Raw genomic sequence first — 25,241 nt, forward strand, 5'->3', positions numbered from 1 at the left:
TTCTGAATAGCATCTACCCAAGAGTTCTGAAAGAACTCAAATGTGGAATTTCTGGTCTTCTAACAAAAATCTGTCACTTTGTCCCTTAGGTCAGCCCCCATACCTGAGGACTGGAAAGTGGCCAATGGTAACACCAGGGGGAATCATTGAAAATACAGGCTAGTTAGCTTAATGTCTGTACTGGAAGAACCAGTGAAAAGTATTGTTAAAGATAAAATAGCCATGCGTATAGAAGACCCAGTCTGACGGAAGCAGAACCGACAAGGCTTTTGCAAGGGAAAGTCCTGTCTCCCTAACCGATTAGAGTTATTTGAGAGCGTCAACAAGCATATAGACAAGAGGTGATCCTGTTGACATTGTGTACTTAGATGTCAGCACAGTGTGTGACAGCTGCAAAAAAAAGCAAGGATGGAACAACTCCCCTATGAGGAAAGAGTGCATTTCAGGCTTTTTAGTTCAGAGAAAATGTGAGTTCAGGGAGGGTTGTTAAAGGTGTATAAAATTATACATGGTGTTGGAGAAAATGGATATATTTTCTTCCTCTCTCAGGAATGTCCATTGAAACTGAATGTAATTTTGAATGTACTTTGAAAAGTACCTACGGTACTTTTTCACTATCAAATTTGCTTCCACAAATGATAGTGATGGCCGCAGACATGGATGTTTTTAAAAGATGATTTGAAAAATCCATGGAGGACAAGGCAGTATGCCTCCGAATACCAGTTGTTGGGAATCACAAATGGGTGAAGTGCTCTTGTGCTCAGATCCTGTTTTTAGGGTTTCCCACAGGCCTCTAGCTGATACTGGAGATTGGCTACTGGAGGCTTTGTTTTGAAACCCACCTCAGCAGCTTACATCAAAGTCTTTGCCTGGACTGTACAGCAGAATCAGGTGACTTGCTTCAGGCAGCACCATGAGAGGGTAATAGATAAGGCAGAAATTGGTGCCTGAATGAGCAAGCAAGCCTTTTTGAAGTGTTTGCCCTAGTCAGGGAGAGAGAGATTTGAACTGTACTTCAGGCAACAAAATGCCTTTGGCCAGCACTGGCTGGAGCCAGGGAATTGCTTCCCCCTCCCCAATTATTCTTTTATTAGTATAAGGAGCCCAAAATCACATGACATTTTTATATTGCTTAGGGACCTGAGTTAAAAAATGGCTATGTCCCATGTTGCTCATTGGCCTGCAGACTCCATCCTTTCACACCAAATGTCCCGTTAAGTGTTCTTACTTAAGCTAAAGTGTGCTCTGGAAGAGAAGCATCTATTTTTAGGGCTGACCCAGGTCAACCAGCTGAGCTCTCTTTGTTTTTTTATTTCTCCATGCAGCCACTACGCCAACCCAGATAAATGGGACCTGTTATAATGGTTCTATTTTTGGTTTTATGTGTTGACCTAGGGTGTTAATCCAGTCCAAGAGCCCGCTATAAAGGAAAGAAGACAGCATAATTGTTACTGCAGCCTTGGTGGTTAGCACACACTCTTTTCTTGACAGTGTGGACACAGAAAATCAAAGGCAGCAGGAAAAGGCCCTGTCATTTGAAAAGGATGGTTCTGGAGAGGCTTCTGCTACAGCCGGAATCTCACAAGTCTTCCCTTCCGCAGCTAAGCCCTTCTTCTTTTTCAGTAAGTCACAGGGGAGGGTTCAGTTGCTAAATCCAAATTAAACTGTTCTTGTTTCTTTTCGCAAATAGTGGTCAGCAACTGGGAAGTGGCAGATCTTCCCCATTTCCTTCAGTATCCTTGACTCATTCATCCTGTCTGAGCTAATGTTAGTGCTCTGATTGCAGTGTGTCTGGTGCTTTGTAGACACTCATCAAGAGCCAGAACTAGGCCAGAAGGATCACTCCTACTCATGAGGAAATGCAGCTCTGCTCTCTTGTATGACTGGCTTTTTGCAGCCTGCCTCTGCCAGTGCCATCCGAGGGCTACCATTTTGACCTCAGCTACATAGTTATCCCTGGAATCAGGAGGGGCCAATTCACATGACCATAGGGGAAGAGATAAACATCATTTGACATCTATATATGTTAGCCAGTACAAATTATGAAAGTTGTCTGCGCAAATAGTCAGAGATTATAGGAAGTTAGTGTAGTGGTTAAGAGCACCAACCAGGACTTCTTCCATTCAAATTTCACTTCAGTAATGAATTCGCCAGAGCCCCATTCAGAAAACAATCATATAGATGGGTCATTGGCTTGATCCAGCAAGTTCTTCTTATGTTCTTACAAATCAATGCAAAGAGTACAAGACTGAATATTGATTGGATTTTGTGAACAGATCCTATGTTAATATAAACTTTTTTGGTGTAAACACAGCTCATCAGACCTGATCAGTGTGCAAAGGTCAAGAGGTGAGACCAGTGGGTCCAATCCTACCTCTCCATTTTACACATAATTGTTGTCTGAGCAGGACTTTAGTCCCTTTTCTTGACAAAGTCACTGTCTCCCAGCTTCAGCTTACCCTATTCTGGGTGGGGAACCTGCAGCCATCCAATTTCCATCACCATGAGCCATCATGATGTCACCATGAGTCAGGGATTATGGGATTTGTTGACTACAACATCTGAAGACCATTCATGATTTCTTTCAGGGATGGGCAGACTTCAAGCTTGTAATATCTACTTAACTCTAGTGCACTCCAGTCACTGGTTTGGGAAGAGATGTACACATGATGTAAGCTACAAGCCAAATCTATCCTGTGTGTGTCCTGTTGTTTCTTATAAAATTTGGGGGGTGCTTTTTATGTCCAAACACCACTAACTAGTTTCAATCCAGATTCAGGAAAAGAATGACCTAGCAATGTTTTAAGCTAGTAATGAGCTCTGTCAACTGAAAATAGATACAAAATGGTGGTCAGATTGGTGGGAGTGTGGTGGAAGAAAACAAGTAGCACATTGCCTCTGGGCAGGTGCAGAGCCCAGAAATGTGATTTCAATGACAGAAGCAAGCTCCTAATCCTGTCACCCCAAAATCTATTCCTTGTTTTCCCCCACTCCAGCAGCCTAAAGTGCAGGGCAAGATGCTTTGTGGCTGTTGTGTTGCTAAACAACTGGGGATAAGATAAGTGCTTGGAGATCTATTGCAAGTCATCTAGAAATCTACCAATAGATCTCCTTGTCAGCCTACCCCTGACCAAATATTAGAAGTTGTTTATTGAGATAACATAAGGGAGATGCTAGGATATGAAGCAGAGATTTTACTTGTGCAGAGAACAGAAAAGCTTTACTTCTGCAGGGTTGTACGGGAAGAACTGATATGGGCTACTGCTGGATTGAATATATGGAATTAACTTTTCAAAAAGTTATTTTACAGCACCAGGTAATTTGCCAGTGATTGCAATGATGTTGAGATAATAGGATTGTTGCTTTGTGGTGTCAGCAAACAATCATGTCACAAGAGAGGTAGAAGAGACTCTGGGAAATTAAAAGGACATAAGTTCTTCCAGGAGATAATAGCATACCCATCCTATTATCTTTATTAAACTCTCTTATTAACTCCATTGCATGCAGTGCCCCAAATGAGAAATGCATAATAGACCATCCATCTGCTGCTCATTTCTTCCACACAGACTTCCGTTTCCTAGTTTAGTACAGAAATTTCCCTCTAGGTCTGTCCTCATTTTAAAGGCATTCTGGATTTTGCAAGAGAGGATTCACAGTATGTGTGAAACTGGCATTGAGGAACAACATGATAGTTCCCAAAAGGTAGGCCAGAATGCCTCTGAGAGTGCCATTATCGTCTGCTGAGTTAAAGGGATGTTTGTTGATTGGGGGATAATGTGGCAAAGGGGTGTTTAGGGAAGGTAATATTCTGTCACTGGCTATTATGGCCCAGACAACCTCCCATCACAGGGTCCCTGTTGTAAATGCTTGTAAGCACTGGAGCAATGTGTGGATTCCTTTTATTCATAACAACTTAAAATGAAGGTTTATGCTTGCTGTCAGTGAATCATTGCCAGGGCTTGGCAAGGCTCAGAGGCAGGCTGCTGGGGTGTAAGGGGCTAGAGGCAGGTGGCACAGTCAAAGACAGGCCAGGAGTCAGGCTTCTGTTTGAGCAGATGAGGAGGGAGAGGTGAGGCTATGAAAAACTGGTTGGTTTTCTATTTGGTTAAAAGCAGCGCTATTTTGCTAGAAAAAGAGGTGCCAGAACTCACCATGAACACTTCCCTCGCTCTCTTAGAATGGCAATAGCTCCCACCTGAGAGGTGCTGGAACTGAGTTCCTGTGAGTTCCCCTTGGGGAAAAAAGCCCTGGTTAAAAGGAACCAGAGTTCTGTATCACAGATGGTAGGGTACTAGAGAATGGCTGTGGAAGCCCTAATGTGAAACCTCTTTAAGACCTTTTCATAGTCTAATCCCACACCTCTGAGTGAGGTGGATCTGACTCAGGAAGCAGAGGCAGTACACTACAGGTGTACAGGAGATGAGCACCTTCAACTTTTAGGCAAATAAAACAATAAACACTAAGAGACAATTAATTCAAATGATTATTATTTTTTTATCCAAGAGAACTTCTGGCCCACCTGAATGGTTTTCCATGACTAAACCAACCTTGCCATTATTGGACAATGACCCATAATTCCACCTCTAATACTATACACCTGGGCATGTGTTCCCAGTAAGTATTTCTATCCCTTATTTCCTTCTGGCAACCTTCTAAATAGAAATATGTCACACTATTGCCTATCATTGGTTCAAGCTAAGGCTGTGGTGGGCCTGCAGGAGAAAGACGTAGTTCCCAGATAACATAAACTCAGAGCAACTATCAAAAATACTCTGTATTATACCAGCATCTTATTTAAATGCATATTTTGAAGGGGGGTGAAAAAAAATACACGTTTGTGATGATTCCCCCCATTTTATAGACATAGGGTTATAGCCAATGCCAGTACTACACCTGTTGAAATTAATGGGTGAAACTAACTTATGTGTACTAATTTCTGTGAGTCTACTCTGAGTAGGACTACCATTGGACACAACCATAATGCAATAATTTGGGATGCTAAATTGGAGAGAGAAGAAAAAAGGTTTGTTGATCTTTTATTCATAAGCAGCTGGATGGCAATTAAGTTTGAGTTACAGCTATCACTGTCTCTCACATCAATAACATTAGGAGTATGCAAGGCTGAATCTGCTAAATTCCAAGATTCTTTTTCTCGCCTCATCATGCTTGTTAGACAGTACAGTCTGACAATCTAAGAATGTCCATTTCTTTATTTTTAAAACCCTTACTTTTTGCATAAACCAGATACTCCTTAGTATCTGAAAACTGGTATTCTTAGAGAAGCTAAGAGTTTATTAAGTTCAAATTGTTTTGCCTAAAGGAACCGATGAGATTCTTAGATGGGGGAAAAAGGAGACAGACTGCTGCAGCCAAAGAGAACGAGAAAGAAATGACCTTGCTTTAAAAGAATATGAAATGTCCACAGAGTGTTAGATTAAGCAAGGCAGCTGCTACGTCCTTTGCCAATTGAGGACAGACTTACAACTGGAAGGGGATGAGAGAGCAAGTACTATGTGCCCCTGTGTGTCAACAAAAATCCTTTTGTGTAAGGTAAGTTATTTAGTTAATTCAGAGATGTTAATTTTGCTTAAGTTAAGTGCAAAGGTGTTTTGTGTGTGTTTTTTACAACAAAACAAAAACAGAGATTCTGACCTGCCATACACAGAATTTCCTGGCATTTGTGCAATGCAAGAGGTCATTGCTTTAAAAGGGACAGTGCACCATGAACTAGTTTGAATTAGTGATTGGGTAAGAATGTTGTAGCATGGTTGCAGAAGAGTTTAAACTGAAGCAACAACTGCTGTTGGGTCAAAATGAGCACATGCTATAAATCATCCTTCAATACTCTGTTCTGAGTAGAAATAAATAACCCTTAAAAATAGGCAAGCCACATTATTCATTGTGCCTTCTTTGGTCTTGCCTACACAGGTAGACAAGTGTTTTTCATTATTGACTGGCAAGAACCTAGCAAAAAGGCTATATTCCTTTAGTTAATATTTGCTTTGCATGTGAATCTGACATGATCTTATCATCTTGAGTGATTCATTTGTTTTCTATCTTTTGTTAACCTCTGGGCACTTCCAGATGGAATCCCAGCCCCAATTAACAACAATTTCATACAGTACAATTACATCTTACATGCATTTAACCTGTGTGATTTCAACGATAACTCTATCATGAGGGAATCCCTTGCAAACAACGACAGTGCCAGGTCATGTATATCCACAGCAGTGACCAGAGGAGAATTACTGTTGGGAGGAGCGCAGGAGAAGAAACTCTGTGGTACAGCAAAACTGGAAGGCTTTGTCTGCCCCAGCTGCAATAAAACATGTCTCTCCTGTATTTGTCTCTACAGCCCCAGCAAGCACCATAAAGCTCCAATGGCTTGACTTTACCCTCAGTGGCACACGCTTCTGTTGTCTCTCAAGACGGACAGATGCCAACATTGCTGAAGGGAGACTGGCTGAAAATGTGAAAGTCAAATCCAAGCAATGCAAAGAGATAAAACCTCCTTTTGCTCCAGATCTGCTTGGAGTTACCCAATGTATAAAGAGCTTCTAAGCTTTCTACCATGAGTTGGGCAGGTGGGAGCACAAAAAGCATTTAAGCTTTCTGCCTTGCTTAGGGACAAGACACACCCAGCATGATGGTTCTCTCATGAGATCTCTCAGGGCCATCTGAGTTCCCATGAGATCTTGCATGAGCATCCCTGCCTTCCAATGCTAGTGCGCTGAGATGGCCTTGCCCCTAAGCAATGCAAAGAGCTTAAAAACTTTTTTGTGCTGGGTTCATTTGGGTTATTTGGTGTGAAAAAGGATTTTAAGCTCTCCACTTTGCTTGCTGGGCTCAGTATGTGGGCTTTAGGTGTACTCTCTCCCCCACTCATCCACTGTATGCATGACCCTTTCCCTAAAACATGCATTCTGTACGCATTTTAAAACACTAAATGTGTTAAATTTGTGCACATTTTGGGGGGCTGAAATGCCAGTGCAAAATCCAGGAAATGTGCGATCTGATGGATAGTTATGTTTCGGTCTGCAAGTATGTTCAGGAACATCAAACTGGGTCAGTCTGCTCTGAAAAGCAGACCATGCCAATTTCTCTCTCATTCCTAATTACTACTGAAGTTTCAGCCAAATTCACATTGTGGACTTTACAGTGCCACTGAATGCCACAAACCTGCAGGGAGGAATTCCAAAAATTTTGAACTTCACCCCACTATTAAAAACATTTCTTTAATTTTTAAAGTTTAAACTAATGAAGCAAGATTAATATTTAAGAAAAAGAAACATAAGTAAGACCATGTACAAAAGCTTAAAGAGACTGGCATTCTACCATCCAAATAAATGCAAGGGGAAGAAACACTTCATAAGTCGTTACAGATGTGGTGTACATAGCAATAGTTCACTTCACATAGTCAGAAAGTATGCAGTGTACCTTGTAAATATAAGTGGAGGTTACAGAACAAATTACCAAATGATCTACAATTAAAGTCAAACTATAATGTTAATTGCCTTTAAAGTCATTAAATAATTCTAGAGATAATTAAGAAATTAAGATGTTTAAATTAGTTCATCCTTGGCTAGAGTCAAAGAAAGTTTCCCGATTCATTCAAAATTAATGGAAGCTCAAGAACTCCCAGTTTTTCTAATGTAGAAGCTGACTCATCCAGTATTCTTATTCTCCTTCTGTATTAATTTACTAGATTTCTATCCTTCCTTTTCTCCAAGGAGCTCAAGATGGCATACATGACTCACCTCCCTATTATATCCTGGCAACAACTATGTGAGATAGGCAGGGCCGGCCTTCCCATGAGGCAGACTGAAGCAGCTGCCTCAGGCAGCAGAATCCTGCTGGACAGCACTGGGGTAGTAGCATGGCCGCAAGAGTTCTGTAGCATATCACCAGAAGCCACTGTCATATGACCCTGGTAAGTGAGACTTTGTGGAAGCACTTTCCTGTTTCGTCTCAAGTGCCAAAGCGGGATGGGCTGACCTTGTATACAGGCTAGGCTAAGAGACAGTGGCTAGCCCAAGCTCACCCAATGACACCAGGTATTAAACTTTCTAACCACTATGCTACACTGCTTCTCTCTTTCTCTTCCACCTCCTCATAGAACTCTCTCTAGCCTATATTCGCTGTTCATAGAGTTGTTGCTGACCCACAGTTCAGCTGACATAAAGTAACTCTTGCATGCTGAAGTATTGTCAAGCTCCAAAATGACACTGGAATTTAGGGGATCTGGCAAGGCCTCTCTTATTGTTTTAAATCCAGTCCTGAGACAGAAGCCTTGGGCTTAAACATAGGTCCCTTTCAAAGGTACTCAAGATTTATTCCCTGTGCCCGGGATGAGTGAAAATGAGCTTTGTTGAAACCTCCTGTGAATTAAGTTGATTTACTGTAGAATCTCCCCGTTGCTTATGGGTTTGATGAAAGCATTAGCTCCTTAATGATTCCCAGACTACTCTGGAGTTTTGGGGGGCAGGGGCGGAGTTAAGAGAGGAAAAACTGTGCTAAGTGTGAAAACATTTTCCACAAAGCTTAAAAGACCAAATTCTTCCAGGTGTTGAACATTGTTATAAAGGTCTAAAATAATTGCTGGCCTTTTCGATGTGTGTTAAAGGCACCTTTTCAGTTTTGTTTTTAAGGAACAGAAATGGATTGGGGAAAATCATTCCATACAGGTGGACCTTTCAACATCCTCAAAATTACCTACATCTGCTCTGATGTTTCAGCATCCCCACAGATGTTGCATGTATCTATATCTAAAGACAAATTCTGTCATAAAAGGGCAAGGTGCAATGTGTAGGGCAGCAAGTACCCTTGATAACACTGTATGTGCTGGGTGAATGCCCAGATAATTGGCATTCACAGTGTCAAGAATCCTTACTGACCAAAGTTCCTGACCCCATGTTTGAAGTTTCAGTAAGGCATCCCTTATGCAAATCACACATTCGTATGATGGAACATGTAATATTGCTGAGATACTAGACCTTTGCCATAATCCAGCAAGGTTCTTTTTTATGGCTTTATGTCTGCTTCTTTTTCAGTTTAGTTTCTAATAAAATCTAGAATGATCATCTCAAAAGTTTAAAAGAAATACACAATGGGCAAGTGTCTTTTCTCATTTCTCCAACCTTGCTTACCGTCTTGGAGAAAGCACTTCTCATGGGAGGGGCAGGGGAAATAACCTCCAGTTCCCTTCCTATAGAAGTCACTTTGTAACCTGGGCTGACTAGTGATAGGCAAATCTTACAATCTCAGTTTCTCATTTTTCTAGTTCCCACATTTCCATATCAGTTTGCTTTTTTTTTTTTAAGTCCACATGAAAATGAATCTGCTTTTTTGGTGTGAACTGTTCTGAATATGCATATTTTTGTATGAAATTTTGCTCAATGTGCCACATTTTTGCAAAGCAGTTCCCCATAATTCTGCATTTTTATGCACACTTTACCTCACTATATGCAGTTTTGTACCACTTGCGTGGAGAACTATCTGGAGAAATGTTTCAGTTTGACTACTGTTTTTGTTACTGTGAATTAAGCAGATTTGCCTTTAAATGTGAACTGAATTGAATTTCCCCCCTACCAATCTGCATCATGACCGGGGGAGTGGAAATGAAGCATTGAATGAAAACGAAGCATTTCTCTTAGATAATGTGGTTATACTGCTTTTTTTTTTTCATTCTACCCCCAGTCCCAGGTACAAAATCTGTTGTAGCAGCCCAGAAGAGTGAGGTTTGGCCACTGGACTGCAGGTTAATTCATATGCAACCAGAATTCACTGCAAGCCTTTGAAGAATCAAGCACTCATATCAGCAGCTCCAATTCCAGATGTTGGTTTTTGTGAGCCAGATTTCACTCTGAACCAACCTTGAAACTGTCTCAGTGTGATGTTGTAAGTTATGAAACTACGATCTTCACTTTGGAACATGGAAATAAGAAAACTGTGTGCTATTTCTATTTGTAGTTCTATTGTTCAATTTATGACTGAACAAGTTTAGCCCAGTGATTAATGGCCACATTTACATACCTCCTAAACTAAAGGCTTTGAATGACAAAAGTTATTTTCAACTCTCTTGGTATAGTAGGTATAAGCAAGTCAAAATCATCTTCCATGATCCCAAGACACATTGTTCTTTCACTTCCAGGAATGAGATTTTTGCACTTTAAAGAGATTGACCATCAGTATTTTCTCTTCTATCCTAAATATATTCGTCACAGCTCTGTATAATGAGCTGTTTACAACAGATGGTTCAAAAACCTCTGAAGCAAATGTGATATTGAATGAGTTGTCATGAAAAGGTTCTGCATCTCTTTGTTGTTTCATCACAGTGTTTAACTCTTTCTGAACGCATCTCAAATCCAGAGGATTTTCTGTTAAGGCTGTTGGTGCTTAGAAAATCCATCTGGCAAAGGAATTTAGTTTGCTTTTAATATCTCCAAAACCCAGCATCTAAAACGTAAATGCTTGGAAGTTTCAGACTGCAGTACACACATATAAGCTCAGCTTTGCAATTGGTTATCAAGCCCTCCCTTCTGTTTCCATAAGCTGTTCCTCCACCCATTCCGTCGTCCCCTTGCCTGGTGCTAGGTAGCACAGACAATCTTGGATGTCAGTCAATGGGCAATGATAGGGGACAGCCTCTAGCTATCCCTTGATTGTGTGTTAGTTAAGCTCCATAACTTTTATTCTCATGTAACAGCATGATATAAAAATCTGAAAATAATTTTTAGGGGGACACCTGGCAACCTGACATTTATGAGTCTATAACCAGAGCCTACCTTGAGACATTTCCTAGTCACTTTTCTTTGATAGCCGGTAGTCATTGCATTCAATTGCATTACACACTCAATCCAATCCCCAACACAATCAAGCAGAAGTATTTGGATGTGGGCCAGTTTAATACTGCTAAAGCCAATCGATCTGAATTAATTTAAAGCTAAGAGCTTCAGCTTAACTGGGTTGTGGATCAGCCAGTTGGCCTCTTAATTGCTCTTTTTCTTTCTTACCCAGACAGCGTGGTAATGTTAATGTATATTAGAGTGATTCTTTACACAAAACATCTGTAACATTTTCTAAAAATTATAAATGCTCTGGGATTGGGGATTCCAGCTGTTGCCTGACTGAAGGAATCCCCATGACATCAGCAGTCAGGAATTGGGTTTCATTTACCCCTTTTGCCATGGTAAAAAAGAGAGAACAAAAGTCAACATGATCCAGATGGTCGTTCTGGGTATTAAAATGTGCCTGCTTTGTGATTGTGGTCTGGGACACAACCCTTGTCTTTATAGTGCTGAAATAATTGATTTCACCCTGCTTTCCAGAGAGGTAAAGTGCCCAAGAAAGCAAAAAATCATCCATTACTATTCAGAGTGGGGATCCATCTAAATGACTTTATTGTTCTTCAGATTTCACTGTTTAATATTATGACATCATGTAGTTTCCTGAGATACCAAGATAGCTAGAACTAAAACCAGAATTCCCTATCTTTAAGCAATAATATGCTACAGTGTCAAGCTATGTGTGATAAGTGAAATCACAACAAACTTCTAATTACCATTGCTTGCAAAATCATTCTTTTTAAAAGGTTGTTTGTATTTTATTTTTATTTTTTTAAGGAATAATGACCACCAAATGGCACAGTAAGACCCGCCAGTGGGTTAAGGGACCCTTGGGAGCATTGTTCAGGGCATTTAGTGGCTCCCACCATATTATGCCTGCAACTGGGAACTGTAGAAATGGGGCAGTGTTGTGTAAATAAAAGGCATGTGAAGTAGTTACAGCTTAATCCAGGAATGGAAAATACGCTTGCAAAAGGAAGGTAAGAGCAGAAGGGTTGTAACAGCTAACTAACAGCTGTCAGACCCTCGGGTGCTTTTCAAACTCCTTCTGCCCTCCCTCTGGAACCAATGTGCATTTTGGAAAGGTTTTTGCAGGTGAATTTACCTAGTCCAAATTTGCTTAGGAAAAGAAAAATATCAGGTAAGCTAAATTAATGGTTTGAAATGGCTTTCGTCATTACACACGGCATTGAAGTTAGCATTTTTTTTGGGGGGGGGAATATGCCACAGAATATTGAATGTGGCATTCAAATAACATGCCTGCCTTATGATTGTATCAAGAAGACTGAAAGTTAAGGTTTCTTTTTAAGGCGCGCTTAAAATTGGAAAAAGTTTCCATTTTGGAACCAGCAAAAGGGTTCTGTCTGCTACATGGACCCCGGCAAAGTGTTCTGCTTCTCTTGGGGTTCTGTCTGGCCATTGTGGCATTCTGTGAATTCCACTTCCATCCAGGGTCAACAAGCCTATCAAGTGTCAAAGGCAGAAGTGTGGGCCCACTCCAAAATACAGTCCTTTCTATTCGTATTCAAATATCTGGGGAAATGTAAAGGTGTATTCTGAACAAGGGCCCTGACATGGAAGTAAACTTGCTCCTGGGCTCTAATGACTTCACATTATTGGTGGTGAATGGTTTTTGTTCCTTCCCAGCAGTCTTGCCTATCATAGACTATGGACCTTATTCTTTGTGGGAGGACTGAAATTATTCATCAGATGGTAAAGCAGACCTTAGCACCTTTGCCAACACCAAAATAATCAAGGCAGGGTTAAGATTCAACCTTAAAAACAAAATGTTATTATGTAAACTTAAATCTCCTCTTCAGTCTTAAAGCAGGAAGCTATGTAAATATTTTGCTCTTAGCATATATGTAGGGATACAATCTGAATTAATGCAATTAATTTGCAGTGCAAGGTGGGAGCCTCAGTCTAAGTATATTTGTAGGACAGAAATATGTACTGGTAGATGCAATGCCATATTTGAGGGATAACTGTACAAATTGTCAATTGACAGGAGTTTAATAAATGCATCTGACCCAATCAGGCACATTAGGTAGGGGGAGAGCCCAATATGTTCCTGCAATAGAAAATAAACTTCTGTGTGGCTGAAATGTTGCCTACTATACAATGATAAGAACCACTGACCTACTTGTTTTTGCCTCTGCTACCCTTCCCCATTCATTAAGATTTTGTGCCTCTCTATCCCTCTGCAGCCTCTGAAAGATTGTCCATGAGAAAACGCAGTCCTTAGGATGAAAAACATTTGTTCTTCTGGGTTCCATTGACAATGGAGAAATGAAGAAGAGTCCTTATGTTACCAAAGACTCACTTTGATCTTACATGATTCTCCTTAACAGCAGTATCATTGCCTTTGGGATAATTTTTTAAAAAACAAAACAATGCAGCACAAAACTGCTTTGCCAATATCCTCATTTGACTCAAATGAGTCCTTGTAGCATTGAATATATTGAACACAATCCCACAGGAAAATCCAGTTGGAGATTGCTGTCATCTAGGTAAAAGTGCCATAGGGGTAACATCTGTTTGCAATCACCTTCCCTGTGAATTAGGAACAGAATGTGCCAGCTGTTGGGGATCCAGCACAGCGACTAGCTTGGGGCACTACAGATCTTGATGGTGTGGTCCCTTCTCAGCACACCTGCAGCATGTAATAACGGCATCAAATATTATGGATGAAATATGGATTCCTTTGAAATTGTGGTTAAAGCTCTTATCAGCTCCAGCGGAGCCAGGACTTCACCCCAAGAGTGTTGTGGGAGTGTCAAGCTGAGTTTCAGGATACGCTGATATAATGAGCCTTTTGTTTACAAAGCATGGGGTGAGTTGCCCTGAGCTAGGAACCAGCTTGACAGAAGCTGTGAAATTGTCTACCCACATCAGAGGAAAGGAATTGGCATTAAGCAGGAAGTGCTGCAAGGCTCAAAGCACAGGCATGAAAAATTATACGGCAAACCAGAGATACACTGCCAACTGCATAAGCCCCTGGAAGAGCTCCCACAGAAACCTCCCTCAGGTTATCAGGAAGCCGAAAACCACAAAGCTCTCGGGAATCTAATCTGTCACCAGCCAGATTGCCAAACTGCTGATGCCCTGAAATTTATCTAGGTGAGCAACATTTCCATGGTACTGAATAACCATGAAGAGAAGAAGCAAAAGGAAAGAGGACACAATTGATGGCTGAGAAACGCAAAGGCAAATGTCTAAAAAACTGGACAAAACCCATATTTTTTGTCCATCAAAGCTATCTGTGCACTTCTTAGGAGCTTGATATTTTAGTACCACAGTGTATCTATTGCATTTGGCTGCTCTGGTACACTTTTCCGTGTTAGCCTGATCACCTAACTCTGAAGGTCAACACATCTCATAAAAGCCAGCGCCTGTTCTGCATTCAGATTAGCTCTTTCAATAAATCACGGAGGTGGGCTAAAGGAGACTCGTTAAATAGTCCCAATCTTCAGCTCATATGTCAAAGCTCTCCCTCCGCAATTGCCACATCTCCTCTAGCCCATCTAAATTCCTGATATCCATCACAATACAATAACCCTGCCTATTAAGTTCCAGAACATGAAGGGTTTTTCTCTCCTCACTGGTCTAAAGTGCCGTGGCTTTCTTCTAAAAGGCTTTGTGATGTGGTTGCTGGCACAAAGTAGTTACTTATAGGGGGGTTTGCCAAGAGCTTCAAGGCGGGGCTGGCTCCAGATGCACGGGTGCTCTTGGAAAAGTGATTTCTGGTGTGCTCCCTTGAACATTCTTGGGCATGCCCTGGCTTAGATAGCATTACCTGTAAACTGGCTGTTACCATTTCAATGCCTCTAAATTAGGATGCCTCTAGGACCATAGTCTTCAGCCCTTTCAGACCTGGGACCCACTGTTATCCAAACCAGCATATGTTTGCATGGTGGAAATGATGCTGTTGCCACCCACCTTGGATCATGCCTTAACCCAGTAATGGCTCTCGAACTACCTGCTGAAGTGCTCCAGGCCATTGTGGGGGAAGTGACAGCCGCTGGACCCAGCCACCTTCAGCAGTGGGACTTGCCAGGACATTGAGGCCTCAACAGCTGCCTGGCAACAAGTCTCTGTTTTAAACTTTGCAATAGCTATAAGCTCGCTCTGTGGTCTTGGGCAAACCGCTTTCCTTTGGTGCCATTGATCTCTCCCCAATCTGCACAATGGGACAAAAGTTCTTGCCAACCTTACAGGAATTCTGGAAGCATTATGAGCAGCATGATCCTATGCATGCTTACCCCGAAGTCAGCCCCAATGAATTTAATGGCACTTTCTCTCAAGCAAATGTACACAAGACTGTGCTGTGAGATCATTAATGTACTGCACTTTGAAGCACTATAGAAATAGTAAATATTATCATTATTACTGGTAGCAGTTGAACCAGACTGACAAACCCCTTCCCATAATCTTTTCCTCTTTCATGTTTTCCTGCTTTACAGTGTAGTTTAATTTGCTTTCTTTAATTCCCAGATAGCAACGTCATGTGGCACCTAATTTAAAGATATCAAAAGGGATTTGCAATCTTAAACTATTAAAATGCTGCAACTGCATTAATTTTTGTTTAAACAATGGCTTTTCATAGATATTGCACATACTAGGGAAGATGTTTATTCAGCAAAAGCTATCTCTGCATTAACACAGGAACAAAACCTTGGGCTGCTTATCCCCATGGAAATAAATCACACATTCTTTGCTTTAGGGGGTTTACTCCGTATTCATCTTTCAGATTTTGAGTCAGTGGCACAGTTTCATAAATAAAAGTAAAAAGTTGCTTCTGGTATTATGCAATCCAAAACCCTTTAACTCAGAAATGTGGCTTATGTGCCAAAACATTTTCTTTTTTTTCTTCAGGTAGCTGCTTCTTATTACAAAACATTTTCTTGCACACTGAGGTTTTTTTAAAAACAAAACAAAACAATGTTACCAATATTTGATTGAAGGTAACCAGTTGGGCATCTGGAAGACATGAAATCTAAAAAAAATCCATTGCAATACCCATTTCAGACTGGCCTCAATGATATTCTCCTTCAAAAATAATAAGGCAGGGATGAGGAAAGCTGTGGCTGTCCAGATCTTGCTAAGCCATAATTCCCTGATGACTGGCCATGCTGGATGGGGCTGATGGGACTGCAGCAGCTTAGGGTTTTGGGTTCCCTGTCCCTGTTAACACATCTATAAGCAGATTCAGGCAGCTTCTTAACATGTAGCTGATGTGTGAACATTCTATTTACATCTCAGGACAGTAACTTGAAATGTATTTAATCACTAGTCTGCATATTTGACTTCCGGTTTTTCCGCCTTCCTCTTCGGGTATGCCTCGCGGAGTCTCTGCGGCAAAAGTAGCTGCCAGAGGGTGATTTAGGGGGCAACACGGAGGCTACATGACCCCCCAAAGGCTCTGGGGGTGACCCAGAACCGAACTTATCCTGCAGCGTCAAAAAGGGGACCTCCGGAGCTCGCATCTTCTACAAGAGGTGAGACAACGGAGTATACCCAGGCGCAAGGAGGTGAACAACCCTTGGCAGCAAGCCTCTAAAACCCGAAGGGGTACAAACGGTGGCAAAATTTCCCTTATTCTTAACCCCTTAACCTAGAAAAAGGGTCACTAAAGAAGAGACTAAGAGGAGAAGGGGAAAGGTTTGGATTTTATTTGTAAAAACGACCTGACGTGAGTCATGGTGGTCCAGTAAACGTTAATTAACCCCAGAGGACTAGTGCACAAAGATTAAAGGTCAGGGAGAAGACTCTACTTGAAATATTACCGGAGGGAATAAAGATCAGGGGAAATTGCCATGCACGTTTGTAAAAATGACTGAAAATCTAGATTTAATGGATTCCTGGAGATATAAGCATAGATTAGAGATAGATTACACATACTTTTCTGAATCAAATAAATTGGCTAGCAGGATAGATGCCATTTGGATTTCCATAGAGCTGCTAAGAAGGATTGATAAGGTACAAATTTTACCAAAAATAATTTCGGATCATAAGCCGGTCCAGTTAAGATTAAAACCAGATTGGGAAACAGGAATAAGGAGATGGAAATTAAATCAATCTTTACTGAAAAGTGAAAAGATAATAAAGGTAAAGGTAAAGGGACCGCTGACCGTTAGGTCCAGCCGTGACCGACTCTGGGGTTGCGGCGCTCATCTCGCTTTATTGGCCGAGGGAGTCAGTGTACAGCTTCTGGGTCATGTGGCCAGCATGACTAAACTGCTTCTGGCGAACCAGAGCAGCGCACAGAAACACTGTTTAGCTTCCCGCCAAAGTGGTACCTATTTATCTACTTGCACTTTGACATGCTTTCGAACTGCTAGGTTGGCAGGAGCAGGGACTGAGCAACGGGAGTTCACCCCGTCGCGGGGATTCGAACCGCTGACCTTCTGATCAGCAAGTCCTAGACTCTGTGGTTTAACCCACAGTGCCACCCGCGTCCCTGAAAAGATAATAGAGGGTGCAAAAAAAAACATTGAAAGAATATTTTGAATTGAATAACAATGAAGTTAGTGATGTAAGAACAATATGGGATGCTAGTAAGGCAGTTATTAGGGGATATTTCATAAAACAAAATGCGATACTTAGAAAAGAAAAGGAAAAGGAAAAAATGGGACTGTTGGAAGAAATAAAGAAAAAAGGAAAAAGAATTAATTAAACAACCAAGTAATGATAAAACCAAAAAAGAAATTAGACAACTACAGAATAGAGCAAGAAATGGAGTGGAACCTGAGAATGTGTAAACAGAATAACTTTGAGTTTGCCAATAAACCAGGAAGATACCTGGCATGGCAACTCAAGAAGAGAAAAACCGAAAAACAAATAAATAGAATAAAAATAGGAGAGAAATGTATAAACGACTCCAAAATGATATTTTTTTAAAAAAATACTATGGAGATCTATACAAAAAAGATGTAGTTACAGGAGAAGAAGTAGAAGACTATTTACGCCAACAGAAAATCCCAGAGATTAAAAAAGAGAGAGTCCAAATGTTGGATGCCCCAATATCAGAAATAGAAACTAGGAAAGCAATCCAGAAAGTTAAAATAGGTAAAACACCTGGTCCAGATGGCCTCCTAGCAGAATATTATAAAAAATGGAAGAAATATTAATAGCACCACTAACGGAAATAATGAATAACACCCTAAATCAAGGAAAAATACCCAATTTTTCGTAGCTTACGTAACTCTCATACCCAAGCTGGGAGGGGACCCAGAGTCAATATCCAACTACAGGCCAATATCACTCTTAAATTGTGATTACAGAATTTTTGCCAATATATTGGCAAACAGGCTTAAAACTTGCTTTAAAACTTGCTAAAATGTATAAAAGAAGGTCACCAACTTGTTGGAGATGTAAAAAAGATGTGGGGGTCATACTATCACATGTGGTGGATTTGTGCAGTTATTGGTGAATACTGGAATAATATCTGCAACGAATTTAAGAAATTATTCAAACTTACCTTTAAAAAAACCCCAGAGATTTTTCTATTAGGTATACTACCATTAGAAATTAAAAAATATATAAGACCAGTGTTCATGTATGCAATTACAGCAGCGAGAATTCTTGCGGCGAGGAATTGGAAAAGTGAAATATTAAAAACGATAACAGATTGGCAGATACTCATGATAGAATATTTACAACTAGCAAAACTGATGAGAAAAGTTAGAGGAGTCTCAAATCAGAAAATACATGGAGAATGGAGAATATTTAAGGATTACTTAAGACTATATTGTACTAATCCTACCATTTTAGCAGAACTTGAATGATACTTGTAAGTGAAAACAGGTAACAAATATTTTATTGATTAATAATAATAATAATAATAAATTTTATTTATATCCCGCCCTCCCCAGCCGAAGCCGGGCTCAGGGCGGCTAACAACAATAAAACAGTACAAAAGTACAACATAAACAACATTCTAAAATCATTCATTATAAAAATTAATTTAATTAGATGGAAATGATATAAAAGAATATAAAACTGTGTGAAAAAATCACAGTACCAACAGTATAATGAGAACAGTTGGAAGTTTTACATCCAGATTTTTTATTTAAGTGTTATTATAGAAGATATTTTTCTTTTCTGTACATAGCATTTTCTTTCTTTTTTGTTCTTTTTTTGGCTTCTTCTTTCTTTACTTTTCGTCACTTCTATTGTAATGATTTTGTATATTTTTGCATATGTTTGTATTTTAAATCAAAGAATACTTAACAAACAAACAAAAAACACTAGTCTGCATATTTTACCAGTTTTCAGCAATGTAAGCAAAATTTATCCTTTGGACCTCGACAGAAAAGCATATACAGGCAGAGAGGTAGCAGCTTGGTCTTCAGTTGTCAATCAAGAAGAAGAAGAAGAAGAGTTTGGATTTGATATCCCGCCTTTCACTCCCCTTCAGGAGTCTCAAAGCGGCTAACAATCTCCTTTCCCTTCCTCCCCCACAACAAACACCCTGTGAGGTGAGTGGGGCTGAGAGACTTCAAAGAAGTGTGACTGGCCCAAGGTCACCCAGCAGCTGCATGGGGAGGAGCGGAGACGCGAACCCGGTTCCCCAAATTACGAGACTACCGCTCTTAACCACTACACCACACTGGCTCTCACAAGAAGACTCAGGCCAGCCTGTGGCTTTTTATAGGGTCAGACAAAAACCTGAGAGGGAGCAGTGATGCCTACATTTGCCTCCCTCATCCTTCCACAACCTGGTACCATCCAGAATTTGTTGGTCTATAGCTCCCATCATCCCTGACCATTATCCATGCTGCCTGGGACTACTACATTTGGAAGGTCATAGGTTTGCCATCCTTCCCCATCTAGCTGACAGGAGCCAAATTTGACAGGTGGATGGGGCAGCCCAGCTGTCAATCACTTGATGTCACAATGATGTCAGATAACCCTTTTTTGCTTGCATAGTTTGAAATCAAACTGAGTGGGGAAATGCACAACCCACAAGGCACCTTTAAAATCTTTCTCTAAGACATGACCACCCACTGATGGCAAAGAGTTCTAAAAAACTAGCCATGAGATGATATAGGACACCTGCAATTCATAGTCTAAAATCCCAGAGGGCATGCAAATCTTACACAGCTCTTTGGAACCTAGCCACCTGGTGAATAAATTCAGATGCCATACTGTGCTATCATTTACATGAACCTGAGCACTGGATTTGTATACTCTCTTCACCATTCATCCTACGGTGTGGCCACACCGAGGATCCTGGCAGCATGTTTTAAAACCAGCAATGCTGTAATGTTTTGTGCATAGATACTGGAGTGGTAAACTATGGTTTATTGACAAGCTAGGATCATAAACCGTAGTTTAGACTAACCAAAATGTGTCCTTATTAGACCTAATGATATTACATGATTGATTCTTTCATCCACAGCTTTTTTTTTTTAACATCCCAGAATGACAAAACATCTTGGGCATTCTGAGAAAACAAAATGGTATCTCCTATAAGATGGCTGCTGAAATCCATAGCTATGAGAAAAGGCAAGCTCCCCCCGTCATTCATACTTTTACTCATGGCTTTAGTCTTGTACCATAGTAAAATTGAACTTAGTAGGAGTCATGTAGTTCAACTTTCCATTTGTTATTAAATTAATACCTTCAATAAATATTTTTTTTAATGTGGGAATGGCAGTATAGGCAATAAGTGACTTAATATGGAAGAAATTGAAAATTATCATCTCAAAAAACGTGAGTTTTATATCGAGTTCTTTCTTCCTTTTGCAAACTGAGTGCTTGGAACCTTCACCACTATGGCTGGTGAGAGCAAAGGATATTGTCTGAACTCTTTGCAGCATCTTTCACTGATTGCTTGTTTGGAGAGCACAATGGATTCCGCAGGAGAACTATTATCCCTACACTGAAAGGCAGACACCTCTGCTAGACTATGGAAGGAAAAAGAATGCTGTGCATTGACCATTTTTATCTATGTCGGTAGCAGCATACAACTCCAGGGAACCCCATTAAAATTTGCTGACATTATTTTGTTTGTGGGACTGCAGCCAAAGGAAAATTAAAACAGGGTGTGAATATTTGAAAGCAAGAAAAGAAAGAACTATAAGAAACTGCAGACAGACAGCTGTGTTGTGGTCTCCAGCTGCCTGTTATTGGTCCTTTCCCAGAAACAAACACCTGGTGAGACCCGATAGAAAATCAGTCTAATATTATGTGTAGCTTAGTAGCAGGAAAACTGCAAGGTGTTTCAAATTGCTACACCCCTCACAAAAACAGTTTTCCATTGGTGCTTACCTCCGCCATATCACTTTCTATGGTCTCCAGATTTTCCTATGAAAGAAAGCCAAATGATTTTTCATTTCATTTATTAGCTGGAAAGAATTTGACAGAAAACGAAATACCAGCATAAAATAGATTTCCAGTCAGGTTTCTGGCTGCCTTTTGTAAAAGTGGGAAGCAAAGCCATACATGATCTATATGATCTATACTGTATATATTAGGTAGACAAAAAACCTTATGCTACAAGCCTCAAATTGGTTGATCAGGTTTTGCATACTATATTGTTTCACCCCAATTAGCAACAAGGAATGTTCATTTATCGCAGTTTTGTGAAACCATGGAAGACTCAGATTTTGTGATGTTGCATTATCTCATGGTTCGTGGGGGGCGGTGGCTCAGGAATACTCCTTCAAAGGGAAAGTCACAACTTTCAGGGTCATATTTTATGCAACCCCAATGGAAACAGTGAGCCCAGACTACAAATTTCTCCAGCACAAGCCTGAAGGAAATGAAGAAGAGCTGTTCAAAAACATGAAGAAGGAAACTGTCCCCCAATGCCAAGAACTGAACAGTGCAATCATGAGAAGTATGCTGGATTGAATTCAGTGGGCCCCAGGAAAGCAGGTCTAGGACCGCTGCCTAAATCTCCCTGGTTTCAATATAGCCTGGTAAGTGTTAGGCCACTGCGCTTTGGATTGTGCAAAGTCACCATACAGTCTTCTCAAACGCCTACTCCAAGGTTGCTGCCAAACATTGTGCCATGTTCAGTCCAATTCACTAGTCGACCCAAAATATTTTAACCATGTAAACAGGGGCGTATATAACAAACAATGTTCAGGAGTTCAAAACCAAGTTAAGTGAATAATGTGCACAGGAAAAATGGTTATGTCTTAGTCATAGGTGGGAAATTTCAGTTCCAGGCACAGACTGTGACCACCCAGGCCTCTCTTTCTAGCTCTACCCCCAAGCCGCATGCCTCTCGAGCCCTGCTTTGAACACTGGGTGTTTTTGCCTGGCTGGAATGTGTCCTTGAGCTTTGATGGTGCCTCTTTGTTATGTACTGAGTTGAATAGGATCCAAAATGCAGCAGTCTGATTGATCCTAGAACAATAGGATCCAAAATGCAGCAGTCTGTTTGGTCCTAGAACAATGCAGCGGTCTGATTGGTCCGCAGGAGCCACCCAATCCAGCTCCAGGTGGAAGTGAATCCACAACCTGATTGGCCTACAGGAGAATCCCAGAATTAGCCAATCACGTGCAGTCCATTGTGTGAATAATATATATAAAGCAGGTATTTGGAACTTTCATTCCTCCTCACCACTATGAGCTGAATAAAGAGCATGAAATCCACTCTCAACTCTGACTATATTTCACTCTTGCTCCTCCAATGTGTTTATACACACTGGCCTACTATGCAAAGGTAACATTTGCATTCATTGGTGCACTCACTTTAGCCTCTGGCCCTGCCTACCATTGGGAAGTGGCTGCCTAGAAGGGAATGTGGTTCAGGCTGCAAAAGGTTCTCCACCCTGGTCTAAGCTGATTACCTGTTAGTACTGAAGGCAATGTAAGGAACTGATCCAAGTGCTTGCTTCTTTCTGCCACCTTAAAGGCAACCAGCACTATAAGAACAGGGACACTAAGCCTGCATTCTTGCATGCAGGATGCAGGGGCTTCCAAATGTAATATGGAAATATGCTTGAGGATGTGGTTTTACAGCACTGGGAGGATCAAGAGAAGGCAGCCAGCATTTTTCAACTTTCACCTATACAAGTCAGACTTCTCTGTTACTCTATTTCCATATCTGCATGAGTCATTTTTAACCTTAAAAACTGCTGTGAATTCATAAATAGGCCCAGGGACGTTGGAGGCAGTCTATTACCAGTGTTTTATTCTTGTCATAGCAATGTAGAAATGGCAAATATGTGGTTTCTCTCTCTCTTCCATGTGAGGATCACGGCATTTGCCTTTTTCTTTTTTGGCTCTCTCTGCTCTGTTGTGTCTTGATATCTGAGGCAAAGGCATAGTCTATATTTCCAATTACTTAGGGCTCGAAACAACTAGCCACTGTTTTGACTCATCAGGGCTGCAGCAAGACATTTTAAGTAGGCCTCAAAGCTGCTAAACATTTATGTGTGGTTTTCAAAGGAAATGGCCCAACAGCTGCATGGTGAATGATGTACACAGCAGAAACCCAAACCTCAGGAGTCTTTTAGGGGTGTGGCTGTAAGGCATCCAAGTGCAATTTTTACGCTTACAGATGAGAGACGCATAAAGCCAAAATCTTTATCTAGGCTTCTAAAGTATGGGTTGTGCAGATGAAAAGAGACACCACCTGCAACAACTGTTCCTGGTCCCAAAAGGGAATTGACCAGACAGAGCCACGTCCTGGCTCGTTTTTCTAAAGAGGGCAGCAGAGAATTTTCTCATGGTTTGAATACAATTGCTTCAGCAGCAATCCCAGAAGGACAAACACTTTGGCTGTAGAGTAAGGAGCGCGAGAATGAAAGGAGTGAAAGGACTGTTTTGTACCAAAGCAGCAGCAATGACTGACTGCTGTAAAATCATACCGCATGACTTTCAAGCACCATTTTTTATAAGCTGTATCAAAATCCAATTGTTTAAGCAAAAAGACCTGTTGCGTAACCCATCCAGGTGCTAAAAGACTTAGACATGAGTTTGCTTAAAGCAATCTGTGTTATGCATTTTGAGGTGATGCAAATCCTATTCAGAAAATTCTCATCCACACATAGGACTAATAACAAACAGGCAAAGTGGGGTCATAGTTCCAGGTTCTGGCCCCACACCTTTTGTGCCTCTCTGGGCCCACACCCAATGTCCATGCATGGACAGTGGACATCTGAAGGGGGTGCCTACAAGCATTTATTTGAACTCACACAGGTGCTTGCTTAGTATACAGGAAGCCTGCTTGTGAGCATGTGGAGCTGAATGCAAGCTATGTCCCTCTGTGGACATTCTCAATTCAGCACATGGATACCAGGGAGAAGCTTTCAGGGCCTGGAATAGCAGTTGTGGTGCCAGAAGGTCAGGTGGACCAATTTTAGCCCTGGGAATCATCTCACACAAGATCTTCCTACCTGGTTGGATATCTCAAAGAGAAACAAGTGGGTAGCGGATGACAAAGATGTCCATACTGGTTTCTCTCAGTTTCTGATTTTTCCAGTCTTAAATTTGGTTCTCTACATGTCCAGTTTGTGACTTGGGGGGGGGGGAATTTCCTCACAAAAATTCATCCGCATTCTAGCATAAATCTCTTCTAATATATGCATTTTATATACATTTTCCTAACAGACATATTTTTGCCAAGCAATTTCACTCAGCAAAATGCATTTTTGTATGCTTTTTCACTACTGTATGCTTTCATACACACACTTTACCCTAGTATATGGATTTTTGTATGTGCATATTGCTTGGCTGAAGAATTGCATTTCCAAATCTGGGGAAGTATGGATTTTGAAAAATAGTTTTGTTTTGATCCTTGTATTGTTTCAGAAAGTGCAGATTTGGTAACTTCATCGTTAAATGCAAACTTTATTGAATTTCTCCCCTTGCCCTGTATGGCCCTGAGGCATTTCCTATCTTCAGGTATATCCTTGAACATGCACAGGATGGGGTGGGGGGCACACACACAAGTCCCCCCCCCAACATCCTTGAGGGCACCAGCTGCTATTGGGATGTTTGTGCAATTAGCACAAAAGTCTGGAGATAGTTTTAAGTATGTTTGAGTGAGCATGGATGGGAAGACAGTCAGTTGAATGCACCTAAGAAGACAATCACCTTCCTCAGGTGTCACAATGGGCAAGTGCATCTGGATGTTAACCAGAAGGTTGGTAGTTCGAGCCCACCCAGGGATGAATGTGGGCAGGATTCCTGCATTGCAGGGAGTTGGACTAGATGACCCTCAGGATCCCTTCCAACTCTTTTATTCTGTGATCTAAGTAGCCAGTGTACATGGGCATGTTGGAGGTGGAGTTTATGTTTGTTTTATTGCCCAAATACCTGACCACAGCCATTGCTTTAATTGGATCCTGGTTAGAACGTCTTCCATGAGATCCTGATAACCAGAAGCTATTCAGTCAGAGGAAACTGTTGCTAGCATAGTCTCTCCCTCCAGAT

General features: G+C 41.0%; 1 long non-coding RNA gene across 2 annotated transcripts; it reads left to right on the forward strand.

Moving 5' to 3' along the window:
* The first annotated feature begins 1,474 nt into the window (after positions 1-1,474).
* Positions 1,475-16,388, forward strand: LOC309540462. Of its 2 annotated transcripts, none has more exons than XR_014223314.1 (4): positions 1,475-1,622; positions 7,731-7,930; positions 9,697-9,897; positions 13,052-16,388. It is a non-coding gene; the product is annotated as an uncharacterized lncRNA (long non-coding RNA). The 2 variants fall into 2 exon arrangements; XR_014223315.1 differs by lacking the exon at positions 1,475-1,622 and adding an exon at positions 5,426-5,550.
* The last annotated feature ends 8,853 nt before the right edge of the window (positions 16,389-25,241 follow it).

This window comes from Podarcis vaucheri (assembly GCF_965113315.1).
Source record: "Podarcis vaucheri genome assembly, chromosome: 9".
NCBI lineage: Eukaryota > Metazoa > Chordata > Lepidosauria > Squamata > Lacertidae > Podarcis > Podarcis vaucheri.